This window comes from Staurois parvus, unplaced genomic scaffold (genome assembly GCF_062004578.1).
Source record: "Staurois parvus isolate SC_StPar_1 unplaced genomic scaffold, SC_StPar_1.0 ptg000098l, whole genome shotgun sequence".
Lineage (NCBI taxonomy): Eukaryota > Metazoa > Chordata > Amphibia > Anura > Ranidae > Staurois > Staurois parvus.
In genome coordinates, this window is record NW_028317894.1 from 2,830,262 (window position 1) to 2,853,789 (window position 23,528).

Below are 23,528 nucleotides of genomic sequence, written 5' to 3' on the forward strand. Positions count from 1 at the left end.
CCCACCGACCGTTGGCTGTAGGTGTCAGAGGTGACCTGGGAAGAGGAAGACGACCGAGTCAACCAATCGATGACGGCAGGGTTGTCGGTGGAGACACGACCGCTGGATGACACCGAGAGCACTGGCCTCTGGCTGCGACTAGTGCTGCCTCGACCCCTTCCTCTGCTGCCACGTCTGCTCGCTCCTGAAACATTGCCTCCTCTGCCACTCCTCTGCGTGTTGTCTGACATACTCTTTAATTCAATAAGCACCCCAAAAATAAAACCGGATTTAACTCTTTGAACGTACAATAGTGGTTGTGAAGCAGAAAGTCAGTTTATTTAGCACAATCGGTAATTGCAGCTTGCCGTTGGCTGTAAACTGTACGTTTATGTCACTGGAATGCACTAATCACCCAAAAAATATTACCGCCAGCCGGCGTGTAAATGGATTTAACTCTTTGAACGTACAATAGTGGTTGTGAAGCAGAAAGTCCGTTTATTTAGCACAATCGGTCAATTGCAGCTTGCCGTTGGCTGGAAACTGTACGTTTGTGTCACTGGAATGCACTAATCACCCAAAAAATATTACCGCCAGCCGGCGTGTAAATGGATTTAACTCTTTGAACGTACAATAGTGGTTGTGAAGCAGAAAGTCAGTTTATTGTACACAATCGGTCAATTGCAGCTTGCCGTTGGCTGGAAACTGTACGTTTCTGTCACTGGAATGCACTAATCACCCAAAAAATATTACCGCCACCCGGCGTGTAAATGGATCTAACTCTTTGAACGTACAATAGTGGTTGTGAAGCAGAAAGTCAGTTTATTTAGCACAATCGGTCAATTGCAGCTTGCCGTTGGCTGGAAACTGTACGTTTATGTCACTGGAATGCACTAATCACCCAAAAAATATTACCGCCACCCGGCGTGTATATGGATTTAACTCTTTGAACGTACAATAGTGGTTGTGAAGTAGAAAGTCAGTTTATTTAGCACAATCGGTCAATTGCAGCTTGCCGTTGGCTGGAAACTGTACGTTTATGTCACTGGAATGCACTAATCACCCAAAAAATATTACCGCCACCCGGCGTGTAAATGGATCTAACTCTCTGAACGTACAATAGTGGTTGTGAAGCAGAAAGTCAGTTTATTTAGCACAATCGGTCAATTGCAGCTTGCCGTTGGCTGAAAACTGTACGTTTATGTCACTGGAATGCACTAATCACCCAAAAAATATTACCGCCACCCGGCGTGTAAATGGATCTAACTCTTTGAACGTACAATAGTGGTTGTGAAGCAGAAAGTCAGTTTATTTAGCACAATCGGTCAATTGCAGCTTGCCGTTGGCTGGAAACTGTACGTTTATGTCACTGGAATGCACTAATCACCCAAAAAATATTACCGCCACCCGGCGTGTATATGGATTTAACTCTTTGAACGTACAATAGTGGTTGTGAAGCAGAAAGTCAGTTTATTTAGCACAATCGGTCAATTGCAGCTTGCCGTTGGCTGGAAACTGTACGTTTATGTCACTGGAATGCACTAATCACCCAAAAAATATTACCGCCACCCGGCGTGTATATGGATTTAACTCTTTGAACGTACAATAGTGGTTGTGAAGTAGAAAGTCAGTTTATTTAGCACAATCGGTCAATTGCAGCTTGCCGTTGGCTGGAAACTGTACGTTTATGTCACTGGAATGCACTAATCACCCAAAAAATATTACCGCCACCCGGCGTGTAAATGGATCTAACTCTCTGAACGTACAATAGTGGTTGTGAAGCAGAAAGTCAGTTTATTTAGCACAATCGGTCAATTGCAGCTTGCCGTTGGCTGAAAACTGTACGTTTATGTCACTGGAATGCACTAATCACCCAAAAAATATTACCGCCACCCGGCGTGTAAATGGATCTAACTCTTTGAACGTACAATAGTGGTTGTGAAGCAGAAAGTCAGTTTATTTAGCACAATCGGTCAATTGCAGCTTGCCGTTGGCTGGAAACTGTACGTTTATGTCACTGGAATGCACTAATCACCCAAAAAATATTACCGCCACCCGGCGTGTATATGGATTTAACTCTTTGAACGTACAATAGTGGTTGTGAAGCAGAAAGTCAGTTTATTTAGCACAATCGGTCAATTGCAGCTTGCCGTTGGCTGGAAACTGTACGTTTATGTCACTGGAATGCACTAATCACCCAAAAAATATTACCGCCACCCGGCGTGTATATGGATTTAACTCTTTGAACGTACAATAGTGGTTGTGAAGCAGAAAGTCAGTTTATTGTACACAATCGGTCAATTGCAGCTTGCCGTTGGCTGGAAACTGTACGTTTCTGTCACTGGAATGCACTAATCACCCAAAAAATATTACCGCCAGGCGGCGTGTAAATGGATTTAACTCTTTGAACGTACAATAGTGGTTGTGAAGCAGAAAGTCAGTTTATTTAGCACAATCGGTCAATTGCAGCTTGCCGTTGGCTGGAAACTGTACGTTTATGTCACTGGAATGCACTAATCACCCAAAAAATATTACCGCCACCCGGCGTGTAAATGGATTTAACTGTTTGAACGTACAATAGTGGTTGTGAAGCAGAAAGTCCGTTTATTTAGCACAATCGGTCAATTGCAGCTTGCCGTTGGCTGGAAACTGTACGTTTATGTCACTGGAATGCACTAATCACCCAAAAAATATTACCGCCACCCGGCGTGTAAATGGATCTAACTCTTTGAACGTACAATAGTGGTTGTGAAGCAGAAAGTCAGTTTATTTAGCACAATCGGTCAATTGCAGCTTGCCGTTGGCTGGAAACTGTACGTTTATGTCACTGGAATGCACTAATCACCCAAAAAATATTACCGCCACCCGGCGTGTAAATGGATCTAACTCTTTGAACGTACAATAGTGGTTGTGAAGCAGAAAGTCAGTTTATTGTACACAATCGGTCAATTGCAGCTTGCCGTTGGCTGGAAACTGTACGTTTGTGTCACTGGAATGCACTAATCACCCAAAAAATATTACCGCCAGCCGGCGTGTAAATGGATTTAACTCTTTGAACGTACAATAGTGGTTGTGAAGCAGAAAGTCAGTTTATTTTGCACAATCGGCAAACTGCAGCACCAACTGTGCACGACAGCCACCAAAAAAAAAAAGGTGTATGTCACTTTAAATTTTCGATTCTTTGATAGCTGTGGCCCTAAGTAACGATTCTGTGTCCCTGAGTAACGATTCTGTGTCCCTGAGTAACGATTCTGTGTCCCTGAGTAATGATTCTGTGTCCCTGAGTAATGATTCTGTGGCCCTAAAGTCTCTGTGGCCCTAACTCTGTCCCTTAATACACACAGGTCTGTCTCTCTTGAATGACCGGAGGCTAATGGAGAATTCTAAGATGGCCGCGATTTATAGCTCCACCATTACACAGTGCTGGCTGGCTGCTGATTGGCTAATGCGATCACATGTCATGAATGCATTATGGGTCAGCGCGCCTTGTCTGCGCGCCTTCCCAGAGATCCCCGCCCCATCTTCTCTGTCCATTTTCTCCGTGGCCACACATGTCGCCGCCATTTTTGGGAAAATTCGATTCGTGCATCCGAAGTTTGCTAATCTTCGGATTCGTCGCGAATAGAATTTTTCCAAATCTTCGGAACGAATTCCACTTCGTCATGTTCGATTCGCTCATCTCTATATATAATGTATGCAGTAGTAAATGACCCTTACCACAACCTGCTTATTTTCTTACATTTGTAAGTAATTTTTCTTTTAAAAAGCAAACTGTTATTAGGCTCAAGCCATCAAATCTTTTAATTTGCCACTGATCAGCACTACAAAGAACAGAGGTGTGGATTGCTAAGTAAAGGGGTTATAATAAATTCCCTTTAGTGGCAGAACAGGACACTGCACTGCTAATGGAACCCCCGTTGCTTTCACACTTCTATAACAGAGCTCCTTGCTTGACTTTAGCATAGGTCCACTTAAAAGTTTCACCCCCTACCAAGATATTTAATGTAATATCCTTTCACCAGTCATGCTGAAGTTATTTTGAACGATTTTATTGAGGGAGCTTTTAAGTCATTGTACAATATACAGTTTGAGTCATTTTTTTCAGTGCACAAGTTACAGAAATATTTCTATTTAATAATTAAAGAAACTGTCAAAATTCTTAGTGTAATCATCCCTGATATACTGTAAGTCATATGCGGATAACTAACTGTATTCACATCCACAGCCACCCATTCACATATAAAACGGGCAGTAGATTAGGGAAGGCCATTTATGGGAATGGACTGCTAATATATCACAAAAGACCTAAAAATGTACCTGCACCATTTGAGCTGGCACCAATGGGGGAGATTTACTAAACCTAGTGCACTCAGAATCTGGTGCAGCTGTGCATGGTAGCCAATCCGTTTCTAACTTCAGCTTGTTCAATTAAGCTTTGACAATAAAACCTGGAAGCTGATTGGTTTCTATGCACAGCTGCACCAGATTTTTCATCATGCAATTTTAGTAAATAACCCCCAATACACTACAACACATGGTAGTACATTACCATGCATTGTGGTGCATTGGTTTAGTGCATTGCAATGCCATTCAAAATATGTGTTTATTGTCAGAATATAACCGTTGTACATGTGCTACTATGCCATCATCGCAAATTTTTTTTGTTGATCTTACAGATAGTGGAACTCTACAGTCCAAACTAGACCGCTCAAAAGGCATGGCTTAACCCCCAGCAGGGCTATTTTTCAGTGGAAATGTGGGGGAATGCAGTTCCAGTACCTCCAGCTCTGAATGCATGTACTGGCAAGGGGTCCTTGGGTGTGCTGGAGCTGAAGTATGTTGACTGTTGGGGGATCTAATGTCGCTGGGGGAGTGTCATTCTTCTCAGGGGGTCAATTTGTCTGTTGTTGCTGAAGGTATCTACTTTTTTCAAGGGAGGTCTGTTGATGTTCACTGCTGGGGGATCTGTTGTTGCTTGTGGGGGTCTATTGTTGCTGGGGTGGATCTATTGTTGCTGGCAGGGGTCTATTGTTGCTGGTGTTGATCTGGTGGGGGATTTAGTGTTTCTGAGGGGTCTTTTGTTTTTAGAGAGATCTCCTATTGCTGGGGGATCTGTTGTTTCTGAAGTGTCTAGTGTTGCTGGAGGATTTATTGTTGCTGGGGGGTCTGGGCTGATCTAAGGGGGGGGGGCGGTTGCTGGGTGCAGGCGACTTACTTTACTGACTTGCTTGTTATCGTTAACCAATTACATACAAATTAGTGAAAAACAGTGTCTGCTACTAGATTAATTTGGCCAAACTATAAAAAAGCCCCAAACCATTTAAAATGTTCCCTGATACTGCTTCTCACCTGATCTGTTTCATAAGCTAATAGACCTGATAAACACTGAAAAAAATGTCCCTGAGTATGAAAATACAAAGTGCCCTAGCCATATCTTATCTATTAGAACCCATGCATTGAAGTTGGTGTAAGCTCTTTATTGCCGCCTCTCATGTCACAGTTTTGTAACCTAGATAGCAGCTGTGAAAACTCCGATAAATAATATATACAAGGGGCGTTGAAGTCAAACTGGGAAGTTTTGAGTTTATATAATAAAAGAACAAATTTCAAAGAGTGTAAATTGCATTTACTTTTTGACATACCTCCCTGCTACATTTATACACTTATCCCAGCATTTAACGAATGTCTGGAAAGTATCAGCATAAAAAGATTTGTCAGTACGCCTGCACCATCCTAGGACAGCCTGCTTCAGTTCGTCATCCGTGCTGAAATGCTGTAATCCAAGAAACTCTTTTAGGGGTCGAAACAGGTAGAAATCATTCGGAGCGAGGTTCGGGCTCTAAGGGGGGTGTGGCAATACCTCCCAGCCAAGTTGCTGTAATGTGCACATAGTGTGGTGAACAGTAGGAGCTTGTGCATTAACCTGGAGAAACAGGATGCTCTTAGTGATCAAACCAGACTATTTTTTCTGCAGATACCTATACACATGAAGACAGCAGAACATGACAGCAATATTCACTGTTGATAGTGGCACCAGGTGGTAGAAAACCACATGAATAACACCACGTTTGTCCCAAAAAACACTTGCCATCACTTTACCTGCAGATGCAGTGTCTTACTGCGGCTGAGCATCTCATCACCGCACTGTGCTGGAAGTCTTCTGTAGATATCTGTAGAAACTTCATCACCACACACTGTTACATGCACGCACTAAAACTGTTGTTTACCATCTTGAAGAACGGTCTCCAGACTGGCCTGTGACATGTACTCCGCCTATCAGTAATAGGACACACTTGCCACTTACTACTGCATGTAGTACTTAGTATATACATATATACTACATACTACATACAGTACATTTATATGTAACTTTCCTGAACAGGATGTTCACAGCTTTTCTATCAACTAGATACCTTTTAGTAAGGTAAAAATGAAAATATGCATATTAATCAGACAGAGACCCATTCAGCGACCCATCTCTTATCAGAGGGCTCAATATCAAGTTTCAGTCACATAGCCACAGCCTCAAATTACTGCATGTCTGCAGTGCTCTCATGTTAGCTAACTCATAGAGCTCTGACAGTCATTTGTCTTGAAGTCTGAATATATGGTATAAATCTATTATAAAGCTTTAGTTTAAAACAGATACACTTAGTTTCCCTTTATTGTCACACTGTAACAAAGTGATTGAAAGATAAGAGAGAAGCTGAAGTAAGACACTGCAGTCTATAAAGATACATACATTATGCAGAGGACAGTACAAATCTGTTGTAGGAGGAAACAACACGCTACCTGTTCATTCTGAGGTTATACCCTTTTCAGGCAAGCTTAGAAAAATGCAGTATATGGTGTTTAGAAATGCCAGTAAAACATGCTTCTGCCAAGAATATATACTTTCTATTCAGAAATTCCTAGCACTTTAATATAACACAGTAAATTATAGCGGGCAAAAAACTGATTTATAGGGAAAGAGAATCATCTAGAATTGTATGTTGTCAAAGCATCATTAATTGTGATTCACACTTGCTAAAAAAGAAATAAAATTAGTAGAAAATATATATTTCCTGATAATTCCAAAGTGGGATGCTTTTATAAACTGGTATGCCGATGGGGGATACGATTTGGCACTCAAGGAAGCTCAGTAAAATCTCTGTTAATGAAGTTCCATTAAAACTTTAAAGATATAAATAACAGTCCTTAAGGGAGTAAGAGCACTCCGTTCCAGACATATGGGGGCTTGCAGGATGGAGTAAGTTTCTGCAGGTATGAAAATTGGGTAAGAAAAACATTGAAAAACCAACAAATACCATGGATTGCTCCATCGGATACAAAAAATACTGAGCTGTACAAAGCATACAATTGACAGCATTCCCTTAAAGGGTAGCTCCACTTATGTGGGGAAAAAAAATTAGCAAATAAAAAAAATATATATAGTGTTTACAATTGCGACTCAAGTCATATTGTAATTGAATGTTATTAAAAATTACCTTTTCCTTTCAATCTGCAGAGATTTTCTGTAAAATGCAATGCAATATGGCTACCTGGAGGTGTTCAAGTCCAAGTCAGATTTTTGGCATCCCCTGTAGGTAGGAATCTGCAACTACATTTGTTAAAAATCCTTGCCATGTACATAGATCACCGAGAGGGGAATGTTTTTCTCAAAAGTGGAGTTGCTCTTTAATGCTTTCTCTTCAAATCAGGATTATGTAGTCACTAATTGTTTTCTGAGCTGAAAACGCTAAGACCTAATTAAAGAGATCGAAACCAATTTAGTAAAATTCTATATGCACTTTAACATGTTAACCTCCTTGGCGGTATTCCCGAGTGTAGCTCGGGGTAACATTTCAGTACCACAAACGGTAACCCCGAGCTACACTCGGGAATACCATGCGGCACTGCTCCGGCATTTGTTCTTCACTTACCTTACCCTGCGCTCCCGCGATGTGTCCCCTGCAGCGTCCCCGGCCATCTCCTCCGGCCGATGCCGGCATCCGGCTTCTGTGTCCTGTCCCTGTGACGTCGGGACGTACGGGCGCCGCTGGCGGCGGGAAATTTAAAAATGTAAAAAAATTTCTTTTTTTTTTTTTTACATTTTACATAGTAAAACATTGCTGTTTCAACCAATTTCACATACAATTTGTCCCGAGTGCTTTGTCGTGTGCCCTGCCTGCATTTTGTCTGTTCTTTCTGCCTGGAAACTGAGAAATGTCCATGGCGTCCAAAAAGTGTCCCTTTAGGTCAAAAGCGGTTTAGATCAGCTAGAGAACAGCGATAGTAAATCAGAACCATTTGCAGAATTGAGTGATAATGATTTGTGGGGAAAATCGTCATCAGACACTGAAAACGATTTTGCGACTTTGCTCAGCAATGTGCTAACTTGGCGCTATATTTCAAATTTCAGTGTTTTTGGTTTGATTATATTATTGAATTAAATGTATTATTATTATTATATTATTATTTTTTATGATTATTTATTAAATTATAATTTATGATTTTGTGTTTCAAATTTTATCCTACCCGGTATGTTTACTAGACTCTTGTTCGGACAGATTTCAGTGAGTTATTCCTAAAAATTACAGACCTATAATAAAAAAAATACATATTTCCATGCAAAAAAATGGTACCGCTTTCAGCACCAAAAATCGGAAAGAATCATACCGCCAAGGAGGTTAATGTAATTTCAAAGGTTCTTGTTTTGTTTTTATTGGTGTAGCACACCCCCTAAAGAGCCACTAGTAGTTTGGGCCTAATTCCTCCCCTTAGCATACACTTAGGGTACGTTATCAGAATCTGGAAGCCCACTTTAACAACGGGCCCCTAGTTCCCAGCACCCCTCAAGTGTCGGCAGCAGTCATATTTTGTGGGTGGCATTTTTTTTTTGTGGAAGTTGGCGGCCATCATCCATTGAGATTCACATGAACCTACATTGCTGGACAATGTGATTGATGATAGATGTACACTTAAGTCACCCCTCCCACACCCCCACGATCACCAGGTCAGGGGTGACAAGGTGCTTTGCCGGAGGTGCGCACACACTTTACCTCCTTTCCTGGCCTGCAGTGCTGCATTCTTGGTAAGGGTCTGGTATGGATTTTGGGGGGACCTCACACCATTTTTTAAATTTTTTTCTTTTTGGCTAAGGACCCCCCAAAATACATATCAGACTCAGAGGGCCTGGTATGGATTTGGGAGGGAAACGCAAGCCATTTTTTTTAAATTCATGGCATGAGGTCACCCCAAAATCCATCCCAGACCCAAAGGGCATTGTATGAATTGGGGGCAGGGGGGACCTGCACGCTGTTTCTTTTTTTCTGTTATTTTTTGTAATGTTGTATTTTTTGTTTACATTCTATTGTCATTGGAAAATCCCCCACTGAAAGCAGGGATGAGGACGGTAGCAATATCATGCAACATGTTTGAATAACATTGCACTTCTCTGGCTAGCCCTGCATGTCAACATGCAGCAAGAGCACTACACAGATGTGCAGTGACATGAATGAAATATCACTTTGTGCACTTCACATAAAGTTCAAACAGAATAAAAAGGGAGCAGTGTGATGCAATATAACTGCCTCTACACAAACCGCAGTGGGCAAGTGGGTACAGGCCCTGAGGGAGTATGTCACCAAAAATTTAATTTTTGATGCAGAAACTACCTAAAACCAGATATGCCTCTAAGTGTGGAGTTCTTCATTCAAGCAGAAAATTTAATTTTTTTAAGGCATTGCCATATTGCATTGAATTTTAGAGAAAATTATACTGCTGCAGTTTAAAAACAAAAGGTAATTTTTTAAAACATTAAATTCCAATAAGGCTTTTATAGAAAGTGGAGTTACCCTTTAATGCTGCTACCACAGTCATGGAGAAATGTTCTTGTTGTGGTGCCCCCTTTACCCAATTTTTTTTTAACTGCTTGGTTAGACATATCAGTTATAATATAAAAAAAAATACTTTCAGCTTAAAGCTATGAAATATAATTTTTTTTTTTCATCCTAAAAGACTTAGAAAAAAAAGAAATATCATATAATAATGTAGCACTGGAAAGTCCGCTTCCTTGCAAAATGCTAGCGCTACAGGCCTCAACCCAAATTTTTTTCCCAAGCCTGAGAAAAAGACACTTTCTTTTTAGATACGTTGAATCCAGGAGGCCTTATATTCTCTCTTATTTGTCCAACCATTTTTATTAGTTCTGGGACTCACAAAGAAAATAAAGCATCTATGAACAGTGAAACACAAGTCAGAAAATCACCCCAGCCCTGGATATATTTTTTTTAAGTACTCTCACTACAAATGAAGTCACAAACTCAGATAAATGAGTCACAACACATCCATTAAGCCAACTTTACAAGTAGTTCCAACTGCATCAGAACAAGGCAGAATGCATTTAGTGCCGGGGAAATTAGATTCTTGTTGTGCTCAGCTCCTGCCTAATCACCAGCAGGTTTTAGTTTAAGAGAAATGTTGTGCATGTTCTATAATATCAGACGCTAAAAATACATTCTAAAGGGTATGCTTCGACCTACAAAACAATGGGAAATGACTATGACTCAGCACCCTTGTGTGGGAAATAATTGACAGAGAACAGAATTAAATATAGTGAATGTTATCGCTGCGTAGTAAGATTACACCCATTTTTTTTGCAAAAGCATACAATTATAAAAGCAAACTTTTCTTCCATATATTTCTATTTGGGTAATAAACTGCAAAGTAAACCAAGCTTTCCGAAAAAAAAAAATTGCCCTAAATCTATTATTGTAGCACTAACCCCATGGGGGGCTGCTGCTTGATGCTTGTCCACTGTTATTACCTTGACCTTGCAAGACTCTCAGCCCTTCTGATACTCTAGGTTCAGACATATTCAGTACAGACAATAACACCCTGACTGACTAGAAGGACACAATCCAGTTTTACCACAGTAAATACTGTACTGAAAGAAGTTGAATTAATGATTCATGGTGGCCAGGGCCATCTTTAAGGAGAGGCAAAAGGAACAGCTGCCCTGGGCCCAGTCATTGTGGGGCACAAAGCAGCTGCCCCATACTTGCCAACTGTCCCAGTTTACATTCCCTTGTCCCTTGAATTCTTCATCCCATGATGTGTCCTGATATCTCAGAGTGAAGTGCTGTTTCTTATACTGCCCAGCTCTGCCCTATTGCCATGAACAGATGACTCATATGTGCCACATGAATCAGGATTCCCAAGTAAATAACCAATATTCATATGCAAATAGCAATGGGATATGTATACTATGCCCTCCTGAGGTTCCAGTTCCCATCACCTCTGCTGAATGCTGCCCATTGGGGAGGTAAACAGGGGCATGCTTGAAATTCCTGCCTGCCACTGTGGGCTCTTGCCTGCAACTGTGGTCACTGTGCCTACCATTAGCCTGTTTCGCAGTTGTAAGAAAAGTGTGGGGTGTGCAGAGGTAGGCAGAAAAGGAATTATAGTTTGGGGTGCACAGGTGAGCAAAGAGGGGATGTACAGAGGTAAGGCAGGTGGGTGCGAAGATGGGCAGAGGAGGCATGTAGAGTTAAGGTGGGGGGGAGGTTGGAGTGGATAAGATGGGGGATGTTTGAGTTGCAGTGGTTATCAGGGACATTTAGAAGGCAAAGGTGTACTGACGGGGTGGATAAAGATGTACATCATGTGTAGGGCAGCGTGTTCATTTCAATGGACTCATCTATGCAGTAGAAATGTGGAAAAAAAAGTCCCTGATCCTTTTTCAGAATCACACTGAGCCTCATAGTGCCACAGCATCGTGTGATTTTGCATGCGTTCCCAACACGCACAAATGTGAACATAGGCTAAATGTCTCAATTACATTGGTGATCAGTGTATATCTATTCATAACATTGGGGCATTGTGTAAAATGTCTTCATTCACACTAGTGGTCAGTGTGAATGTCCTCCTTACAATAGTGGTCAGTGTAAATCCTTCCTTACATTGATGGTCACTGTGAATGCTCCTATTACATTAGTGGTAAGTGTAAATCCCCTTTCATTGGTGGCCAGTGTAGAAACTCCTCTTTATATTGGTTTTCGGTAAAAAAATCCTAACATGCATTTCTGATCAGTTTTGAATCTTTCATTACAGTGGTGGTTCATGTAGAAGCCCCCCGTAGCCTCCCTAGAGGTCTGATTATGTCAGTATGTCTGTGCTCAAAGCGGTACATTTTTTTGCATGGAAATATGTAGTTTTTTTATTGTAGGCCTGTAATTTTTAGGAATAACTCACTGAAATCTGTCCGAGCAAGAGTCTAGTAAACATCCCGGGTATGTTAAAATTTGAAACACGAAATCATAAATTATAATGTAATAAATAATCATAAAAAATAATAATATAATAATAAATTTAATTCAATAATATAATCAAACCAAAAACACTGAAATTTTAAATATAGCGCTAAGTTCACACATCACTAAGCAAAGTCGCAGAATCGTTTTCAGTGTCTGATGACGAATTTCCCCACTAATCAATATCACTCAATTCTGCAAGTGGTTCTAATTTACTATCTCGCTGTTTTCTAGCTGGTCTAAAACCGCTTTTGACCTCAAGGGACGCTTTTTGGGTGCCATGGACATTTCTCAGTTTCAAGGCAGAAAGAACAGTAAAAATGCAGGCAGGGCACAAGACAAAGCACTCGGGACAAAATATATGTGAAATGGTTTGATACAGTAATGTTTTACTATGTTATTTTAGTGTATTTAGTGAATGTCACTTTTTGACATTTTTAAATTTCCCGCCAGTTTCGTCCCCCGTACGTCCTGACGTTGCAGGTAGTGGAACCCGGAAGACAGATGCTGGGGACACTGCAGGGGGGACATCGTGGGAGCGAAGGACAAGGTAAGTGAAGAAGAGATCCCGGAGCAATGCTGCAGGGTATTTCCAAGTGTAGTTCGGGGTTACCACTTGTGGTGCTGAAACTGTACCCCGAGCTACACTTGGGAATACCTCCAGGGAGGTTAAATTGGTTGTCAGTGTAGAAATGTACTGGTTGTTAGTGTAAAATCCCCCATTACATTAGTTGTCAGTGTAAATTCTTCATTACATTGGCAGTCCGAGCCTATTTTGTCTATTGGTGGGTCCCCTCACCTTTTCAGTTCATGGTGTGCAGGCAGTGAGGAGATGATGTGCTGCAACCTTCAGCAACCTATCAGTGAGCATAATGATGTGCTGTAACCTCTAGCAATCAATAAGTAATTGGTAATTATGCACAGTAACCAATAGCAACCAATCAGAGCAGTAATAATGTGCAGTAACCGCTAGCAACCAATCAGTCAGCTATGATGATGTGCAGTAGCCTCTGGCAACCAATCAGTGAAAAGTAGTGATCTGCTGTATTCTCTAGCAACCAATCAGTGAGAAGTAATGATGCGCAGTAATCTCTAGCAGCCAATCATTGAGCAGTAATGATGTGCACTAACCTCTAGCAACCAGTCAGTGAGTGGTAAGGATGTGCAGTAACCTCTGACAACCAATCAGTGAGTGATAATAATGTGCAATAACTTCTAGCAATCAATCCGTGATCAGTAATGATAGGCAGTAAGCTCTAGCAACCAATCAGTGAGCGGTAATGATGTGCCTTAACCTCTAGAAACCAATCAGTGAGCAGTGATAATGTGCAACAAGCTCTAGCAACCAATCAGTGATCAGTAATGATGTGCAGTAACCTCTAGCAACTAATCAGTGATTGGTAAGGATGTGCACTAACCTCTAGCAGCCAATCAGTGAGCGGTAAGGATGTTCAGTAACCTCTAGCAACCAATCAGCAAGCAGAAATATTGTGCTATAACCTCTAGCAACTAATCAGTGAGCCGTAATGTGTACTGTAACCTCTAGCAACCAGTCAGTGAATGGTAATATGCTGTAACTGCTGGCAACCAATCACAATGGCTGCCTGATTTGCTACAGTAAACTGATTTTGAGTCTAGCTGGCATTTCTTGTATGTCTCAGAGCAGTTGGAGAGCAAAATTGCAGGGGGGAGGTGGTGATTGCCCAGGGTCCAATCAATATTAAAAATGGCCCTGATGGGGGTGGATGAATATTTCACAGATCAGCCTCAAAGAATCATTTAAGTGTGACACCAAATGGTTAAGTAACTCCAAATTAATAATAACAATGCAATTATGTGGTTATGAATCTGCATATACGGTATATCTGACTACAGGTGGAAAGACATATAGACGTATAGATGAACCAATGCACTTAAATAGGGCGGTCAAAAGCAACACTGGTTCGAGGGGGAGAGACTCCTTCTGGATCATTGGAGCACTAAGCAATACTCCTACTTTATACCAGTGAAAAGATGAGGTTCCCCTTAAGCAAATTCACAGACATCAATAATAATATGAAGTTCAGGTTTTAGATGCAAGGTGGTAATAATTAATATTTAAAGGATTCTAGTATCCAATAGGGTAATAGCTGAGACCATAATGGTTCCTATAAAGCAGAAAGATTATGGTGTCCGCTTGCAGTGTCTCTAAACAGTGGAGTGGCAGTATGGAAGGATATGGCAGCCTACCAATCCTGGATGGAAGGCAACCTCTGCAGGAACAGGATATTCTGTATAAGTGCTGATGTCTTGTTGAGATGAGAGGTCAGCAATCAGTGTCAGGGTTTGCTGTGCTAGTCTCAGGCTGAAAAACGGCTTGTACATTTGGCCCCACAGGCTGTGCTCCAGCAATGCGAATCTGCCATCTAGAATGTGGCTGCAACTGGCTAGGAAGCATGAGAGCGCCATCACTGTGTGCAGAATGGCAGCCCAATCGTTCTGTAAGAAGTCCCAGCCTAAGAGACCGAGCTCGTGAATAGTGATCAAATATATATGCTCCCCCACGAGTCTCTCTGAAGTTCAATCAGTTGGAATGTGTACAGTGGTTCAGGAGATGCTTAATAACCCAGTGTCAGATGGGTTATTATGCCAGGTGCACCCCAGAGAGACTCACTAAACATCAGGTAGAACCCCAGGACACATGTTGGTGGGGGGTCCAGGGTAGAGAGGTGAGGCCCAAGGCATTGACCCCCTAGAGACATACCAGCTGCACAGATACCACCAGAGACTATGCAGTCTGCACCTCTCATCCTCCGTCATCCAGCAAGAGTCACAGAGGCCTACCCTCATCTTTCGCTATCTATCCTACAGAGGACTGGACATTGCCAGGAGGACATCTATGCAGCATCAGTGTAATTAGAGATGTTTTGTCTCCTGCCAGCAAAGTTCTGCCTAATAACATTGCATCTCTTGTTTATGGATTACAAATGAGGGAGAGCATTCCAACCCCAAAACCCTACTACTGACAGGTAACCTCTACTGAGGTTAGAAAGGCCTGTGCACAGTAGTTGGGCTGCACTGATATTGGTACTATTATTGGCACTGTTATGGGCACTGTGATTTGCCTACCTCACATTTTCAGGGTATGTACTTTTGTTACTGGTGATATTGCTGGGTTGACGTTATTCTACTTTGTTTTCTGAGTGCATTCACGCAGAGTCATTACACAGGCAACCTATGTAACAAACAGTATTATTATTATTAATTATTATTATTATTATTATTATACAGGATTTATATAGCGCCAACAGTGTGCTCAGCGCTTTACAATATAACGGGAGATAATACAGCAATAATACAGTTCAATACAAGAGGGTTAAGAGGGACCTGCTCCTTGGAGCTTACAATCTAAGAGGGAAAACGGTATCTATTTTGCCGCACTTATAATTGTTCCAGTATATGATATTTAGGAAATCTTGACTTTTCTGAAACTCTGAGGGCCTATTGCTACTTAAATAAAACTAATTTTTAATTTCTAGTTTACCATTGAGTTGTTGGGCCACCGCTGGGAAGTGCAGAAGAACCCAAAAATCCAGCGTCTCCTTAGGAAGTCATTGCTACATTTGTACTATATTTTCAGTATCAACAAGGATGTGCAAAGGGCAGTAGCTTATAGAATCCAGCTGCAGCTCAGTCACCTGTAGTTATCTCAGTCAGAAAATGATTAACTTGGGGATGTCCTCCAAACAGTAAAATACCAATGTTGGGTAGACAATCCCTTTAATAAATAAAATGCATTCACAGAACAGGCTCTTCATATCAGGATTGGTAGCATATAGTCAGCAAGTACCTGAGCCTGGGTTCTTTCTATTTCACTATGTTTACCAGATATATTCCCACTGATGAGCTGCCTTCGCATTATACAGTATTGGATCATTAATCCACTATATATACTGCCAAATGAGCGTTGCAAATGACATCCTGGTCTGAAAGTTAATTGCTATATAATTTAACAATGTAATAATTTATATGTGTTAAGAAGCCATCAAAGTCTCCTCTTATCCAGATTTATTATTTTTATCGCTGTGTTTCCATGGATATAATGAGCAAAATTGCAGTTGGGTTTCTTTTATACATACATAAAGCTCAGGAATATAAAGAGCCCAAGTCCTCTGCACATGCCTACTAATTATAGTAAAGTATAGTGTATACAAGGATTTCTCAGCAAACCGAGTTATCTCAAGAGTGCTCAATGTCACAACTGCCATTGTAATGTAGATTCATATGCAGCCAGTTACAGGTTCAAAATTCAGGTTCCCTGACGCTCTTGATTTAAAGCCTTGATCACGATTGTTGGGTAATCATGATGTGATACGGGGAGATAATGGGCATCTAAGGCTGTCCAGATGGGTAATTTTTTCGTTTAGCCAGTGAGATGATTGTTAAAAAAATAAATAAGGATTCTCCCATCCACACAAGCAATGTGGATGGAGGAACCCTCTCCATTGTGCTATCGTATTCTGATAGTGAGGATCCTTCCGCTGTCAGAATACACTGATCAGTGCCACAGTCCATTGGCTCTAGCCGCTGATTGAGTGAAAATTTACCAACATTCCCGTTTGACAGAAGCTGATCATTAAACTAACTTCTGTCCAGCAGGAAAGGCAATAGATTGATTGAAATTCAGCTGGTCTCTGCTGAACGGGACGAATTGTGATCCATCTATGGCCAGCTTAAAGAATAACTCCACTTTTGTTGAGGAAAAAAAACTTCTCCTCTGGGTAAACTATGTGCATTGCAAGACTTTTAACAAATGTTGCTGCAGATTCCCACCTTCTGTTATTCTAAAAAAATAGTTTGTCTGTGTTCATGTGCAAAGTAATGCAGGCCATAGATGGGGAGAAAAACGGCAGATTTTCGGCCGATTAACGAACTATCGGTCGGTCTAAAAAACTTACCTGACCACCAATTATTACGAAAATCGGCCGATTAATGAGTAACCTATAACGGGAAATGATGTCATTTTGTGGCCTTTGTGATCCTTTTTCGGAAAACGATCGTTCGTTTTTGACCATCAATGAGGATAAAGTCGGGCGTTTTTCGAAAATTTTCCAACATCACCGATAATCTGAAAGTCCAAAATACACGAAAAACGGCCGACAAAATCGTCCACGAACGATAAGATAATCGGCCGGTTTTATTTTCGGACGAAAAATCGGCCGTTTTTCTCCCCATCTATGGCCTGCATAATGTGAATGGGAGAGATTTTATAATTATCAATCAGCTTCTTCACCTGCAGGGTTCTACTGAGGAAAGTGGCAGGGTTTGCATCCCTTTAGACATGATTTCCCTTTGGGAGTATATCATCAAATTGACATTTTTGTTGCAGGGGATGCCCAAATCTTACTTGTATCTTAATGAACATGTCTGTGAAAATCAGTATGCCAATCACACAAGCAGGAATTTACATTTCTTGAGTGGAGGTGGTGGGGGGGCTATTATTTTATTTGTGCTTGCACTAAAACAAATTTTATTATATTTTTACCTAACAATTTGTTTTTGATAAACAGTTGTGAAAATAGTGTGCAACATAAAAACATTGCTACTATTATCTTTTTATTCTATAGGGTCTCTGCTTTCAGAAAATATATAATGTTTTGGGGCTTTAAATAATTTTATGCCCAAAAATTAAGATTTTTACATGTATACAAAAAAATTTAAAACACTGCTCTTATGTCGAACTAGTTAGGATGGTCATATACTAGTAGATTTTAGTTGATCAATTGCTTTTCTAATGGATAGTAGGTTCAAATTTATACTCATTTTTGACCGTAGTATCAAAAAAAATTTAGTAGCAGAAAGGACAGGTTTTGTTAACTGTTTTTTTAACTGTGAATGTGGTTTTCATTCAGCAAAAATATATTGTATTGTATTGCATATATTATAATGAAACTTGTTTAACATGTCTGGGATTTCATTCAAATAGGTCTGGGTGAATATTATGGGCTTTTAAATTAAATTAGTTGACTCAATATTAACAAGATGCTGACTGTGATGATAATGCGTACTGGGCACACCAAAACTGTGAGACGATCAAAGGCAGCCATGTTTTTCAGAACCCTAGTCGCCCATGATATTTTGTAAGATAAGAGATAGAGCAGCAGTAACCCCCACATTCAGGGTATGGCTACACTAGGACTTCAATATATTACAAAAATCCACGAGCAACCAAACACATACAAAAAAATAATAAAAACAAATATTCACTCCAAATGAAGTCGCTTACACCCTGCACATACTCATCAATGTGTCTAAAACTAAACAAACAAATAAGTGCAGCACCTTCCAAATACCAAAAAACTAATCATTAATATATACACATAGCAAAGAAATCTTATGCACAATAGTGAATATATAAAGTCCCATATATCTTGACATAACTTTAATCTTTCAATATTCTATCTTCATACGACATAAAACACTGTTCCTCCACCAGCACCCAAGTTGTGCTCTCACCTGCAGCTTTTTGACCTCACATTATACAATGTTTTGGTCACACCACGTTTGTGTCCTCTAAATGGGACAAAATAAGATGCAGGTTCCCCTGTCGGCACTCCTTCCCACAACGGGCTTTAACTACTTACCCTCTTTCTGACGAGGCCATTTTTTGTGTTACGGCGCTGCGTTACTTTAATTGACAATTGTGCAGTCATGCAACGCTGCACCCAAATGAAATCTGCGTCCTTTTTTCCCACTAATTGAGCTTTCTTTTGGTGGTATTTGATTGCCTGTGCATTTTTTACTTTTTGCGCTATAAAAAAAAAGATTGACGATTTTGAGAAAAAACACTATTTTGGACTTTTTGCTATGAAACATGTCCAGTGAAAAAAATCAAATTTCATTATAAATTTACGCCACTGTGTTCTGCGACATGTCTTTGCTAAAAAAAAAAAATCGCTATACATGTAAATTAATTGGTTTCCATGAAAGTTATAGCGTTTACAAATGGTGGTATAGAAACTGGGATTTTTTTTTCTACTAGTAATGGCGGCAATCAACTTTTAGCGGGACTGTGGTGGGCATTCTGACACTGGGGGGGAACTGACTTGGTGTCACTGACATCCCCAGTGACACCAATACAGTGATCAGTGCTAAAAAAAAACACTGACACTGTGCTAATGGCACTGAGCAGGAAGGGGTTAATATGAGGGGCAATCAAAAGGGTTAAATATGTGCAGGGAGTGTTTTCCTAGGGGGCGGGGAGTGTGCGTCACTGTAAGCACACTACTCTGGATAGCTGTGCTGTGCACAGCCATCCAGAGCAGTGTACCCGAGGCGACAGGGAGGAAGACTGTTAGTAAACAAAACAGTCTTCCTCCCTGTCGGAGATGCTTGGTAATCACCGGGCGCTGGTGGGTAATTACTGGCCAGAACCCAGTGATTGACAGCAGGTGACGCAGGTAGGACGTGCGTGTGGCTGGCACGTGCCTCCTATCAGGAGATGCAAAATCACGTATATATATATGTGATTTTGTGCTCCCCTGCCGCCCTGTAGTAGTATATCTACTATAGGGCTATATGGCTGCGGGGAAGCAGTTAAACATTCTCCTTCTCCTCCTCTCATCATCGATCCATAAAAAACGTAACAGGCAGAAATAGTGCTTTATTATTTAAACATTTTATTAAAATGGATAAAAAAATGCCACTCACATGCTTCTGGTGCTGAATCGCACCAGATATATACCGCATAACAACAATATTAAACTTCCTCCGTTATCCTATACTCTGACTCCAGGGGAGAGGCCAGCTGACATCACGACGCAACTCGGAGTCAGAGTATAGGGTAACAAAGGAAATTTAATATTGCTGTTATGCAGTATATATCTGGCGCAATTCAGCACCAAAAGCATGTGAGTGGCATTTTTTATCTATTTTAATATTGTGTAAACGATAAAGCACTATTTCTGCCTATTCCGTTGTATTTATTACCGCTTGACTGGTAACCGAAGTTTGATTCAGAGCTTCCCGATATACTACATCTACAATTCCTCCCCCTTCTGCGCCTTTTAGACCTCCTCCGTTTTTTGACTATGACAAATGTTGCAAATGTCTCTTCTTTGCATCTGTGGGTCCTTCTACGTGGGCAAGACCATTTGTATGATTCGTAAGAGATTTCAGGATCATATTTATGAGATTTCTACGTATCATCTTAAGTTTCCACTGGCAAGACATGTTTGTTTAAAACCCAATAGTGATCCTAGATTTCTCTAATAATAGGTTTTGGAAGTCGTTTCCCATGATACTAGAGGGGGGACTTTGAAAGATTGGTGCTTCAACATGAAGCAAGATGGATCTGGGAACTTGAACCTACCAAACCACCTGGACTTAACAAAAGCTTGAGCTTTGCCCCTTTTTTGACTATGTAATGTTTTTTTCCCCCTTCCCCCGCCCCAATTTATATATTCAATCCTTTTCTTTTTTTTTTAATTTATAATTTTTTTATGTGGGTTTGCCCTTGGCATAGTCCAATTGTTTTTTTTTTATTTTCTTTTGTATATAGATATATACGTTTGAGTGTACTATTCAGGTTGGTGGTCTCTGGCACATATTTCAATGATCCTTTTTGTTATCTATTGTTTTTTAATCTTTCTTGGCTTGTCACAGACTGGGCACTTTATGACTGACTATTAATAGGCCTTCCAGAAAAAATAGCTTCTATATATAGCATATGTATTATATATATGTCATTTATGTCTTATGCATCTTGGTATTATTTAAATACAATTATAGACGTATCCACTAGATGGCACCTGGAGTGCCTTTGGTTTCTTATTGTATTCATTGTAATTTTGCTTAGCCATGTTTGCCATAATGCACATGCGTGTGCAGGGGCGGACTGACAACTCATCGGGCCCCCAGGCAATAGGTGATCATGGGGCCCCTGTGTCCTTGCCCACACTCAAAAAAGCCTATAAAAAAGGTACCAGGGACATTTCATGGGGCCCCTTACTGACCCCGAGCTCTCGGGCAGTGCCCGAGTGCTCGAATGGTCAGTCTGCCCTGTGCATGTGACGTCATCACACACGTTGTGTCGTGACGTCATTGACGCTTCATGCATGCGCAATTGGTACAAGGCGGCCATTTTAAGGGCCCAGTCGACTAGGGCCCTTAAGCCAAACAAATTTAAGCCTACCTCTGAGGCAGCTGGTTATGCCGGCGAAACCAGTCAGGAAGGGCCTCTCCACACTTCCAGGTCTCCTAAGGATACTCATCTTGATGCCTTCAGTTTTATAAGTACTAAAAACTTCACTCTGGTTTTGCTCTGACACTTTGAATTGTCCATGCTCTGAGGACTTGTTCATCAATATGCTTTAAGAGGCTTTCCCTTCTATTTTCTAAAGGATATTCCTACTCAGCTGTCATATGGGCCAGACCTTAATAATGTTTCCTCCTCTGGACTACATCCGGTCTGGCCTTCCATCTGGGCTTGTTAATGGTTGCCCCCTACAGGATTTATTTGGTTACCTATACAGTGCAAGAGGGAGGTCGGGGCCTAAATCATTTTTAATGCAATACATCCTATTTTCAGAGTGGCATAAAGTTGATACGAGGAACATCTCTTTGATAAGGATTTAAAAGTCTTTCGATATTGGAACTTCATACGCAGAGCACTTTTGGCCAATATGGGAGAATTTGACGTTCATATATGCCTTATGGATACCCCCCAAACAAAAAGGGGGCAAAATGTGAGACCTGTGGAGTGTGGTGTTTTTGTTTTGATATGTCTTTAAGATATCTTTGTTTAAAATAATGGAGTCGTTTATGTGCTTTTTGACCACCAGCCTTATTTAATGTACGATTCAATCAAAAACCCACTAATCCTGGTTGAGTCCATAACTAGTCATTTTAGTTTGGTTCACAGTTGGATTTTTTGATTGGGGACTACCGGACTATTGTTCATTTGTTTATAGACCTTGACGCTTCTTTTTGGTATAAAAATGAATAGAGCTTTCCTGGAGCATTTCAGTCCCTGGTAGTGCAACTGAAGCAAACTATCAACTATTGGTGGCACTGTCAAAAGATCTCTAGGATAAGGTTGTGGACAGGCACAAGTTAGCAGATAGATATAAAACAAATGTAATGGCTTTATCAATGTCCATGTAGCATGTTCTTTAGGGATTGCTGATGAATTTGGGTCCTCCTATAGTCCTGCACAGCCAGTCATTAAGCATTTTCCACACAAGCTTCCATTCGTAGACAGAAATCAGGCCTTGAGTTTTAGTTTTGTTATTTTATTGAGGGAATTAGAACTTGGATTGGGTAAGGGGTGTATAGGATTCCCAAGGAAACTGATAACTGAGGACGAACTTCCTGGAACTATTTACAAGATTCTTCTTTTCTGTCACAGTCTCTGTTGGAGTGCTAGCCAGGAGCTCTAGTTGTCCTACACCAGACCCTAGATGAACTCCTCTGCACCCAGCAATATGGAGACTTTCTTCCTGAGCAGGGGATCTAGCTCTTGTCTCTTTAAGTAATGTGTACAGTCACTAGCAGAGGGCTAATCTAGTTTCCTACCAGAGTGATCCTTCCCCTATCCGCCCAGAGGGGGCAGGTGTTCTCACTCAGATCCTCTCCTGTACCGCTCACGGAATGGCTGCTGCTACCAGGCCTAACAGCTGGCCTGTTCCTTTCCTGCCATGCAGGTGGCCCTCTCTCAGGGAGCTAGTAAGTCCTAAGTTTTCCTCTATTCCAGCTCCATGCTCACAGGCAGGCCCCATCCCACTAGGCCTGCTGGCAGCCTTCCACCTCCACCTCACATCTTCCTCTCTCCTTCTTCCACCCAACTCCCTCCTGCTACTGAGCAGGCTCCAACACCTTTTAAGGGAGTCCAGCCCTTTGCCAAACCTCCTGTTGGGGATTGGCTGAGGTCCCTCAAAGGTGCAGCAAACCACTCCTAAGAAGTGGAAGGTAATTGGTACAACACAGACCTTCCCTAGATCAGGTCGTCGCTGAAAGAGCCAGGAGGAAACTGGTCAGAGAGACTACCAAGAGGCCTACAGCAACTCTGAAGCAGTTGCAGGAATTTATGACAAGGAGTGGTCATTGTGTGCATATAACAACAATATCACAAAGTCTCCACAAATGAGGCTTGTATGGGAGGGTTGCAAGAAAAAAGCTACACCTCAAGAAAGGCCTCAGGCCACATGCAGTCATGACTGAGCTTTGCCAAAAAGCAGCTTGAAGATTCCGAGGCCACATGTTAAAAGATGTTATGGT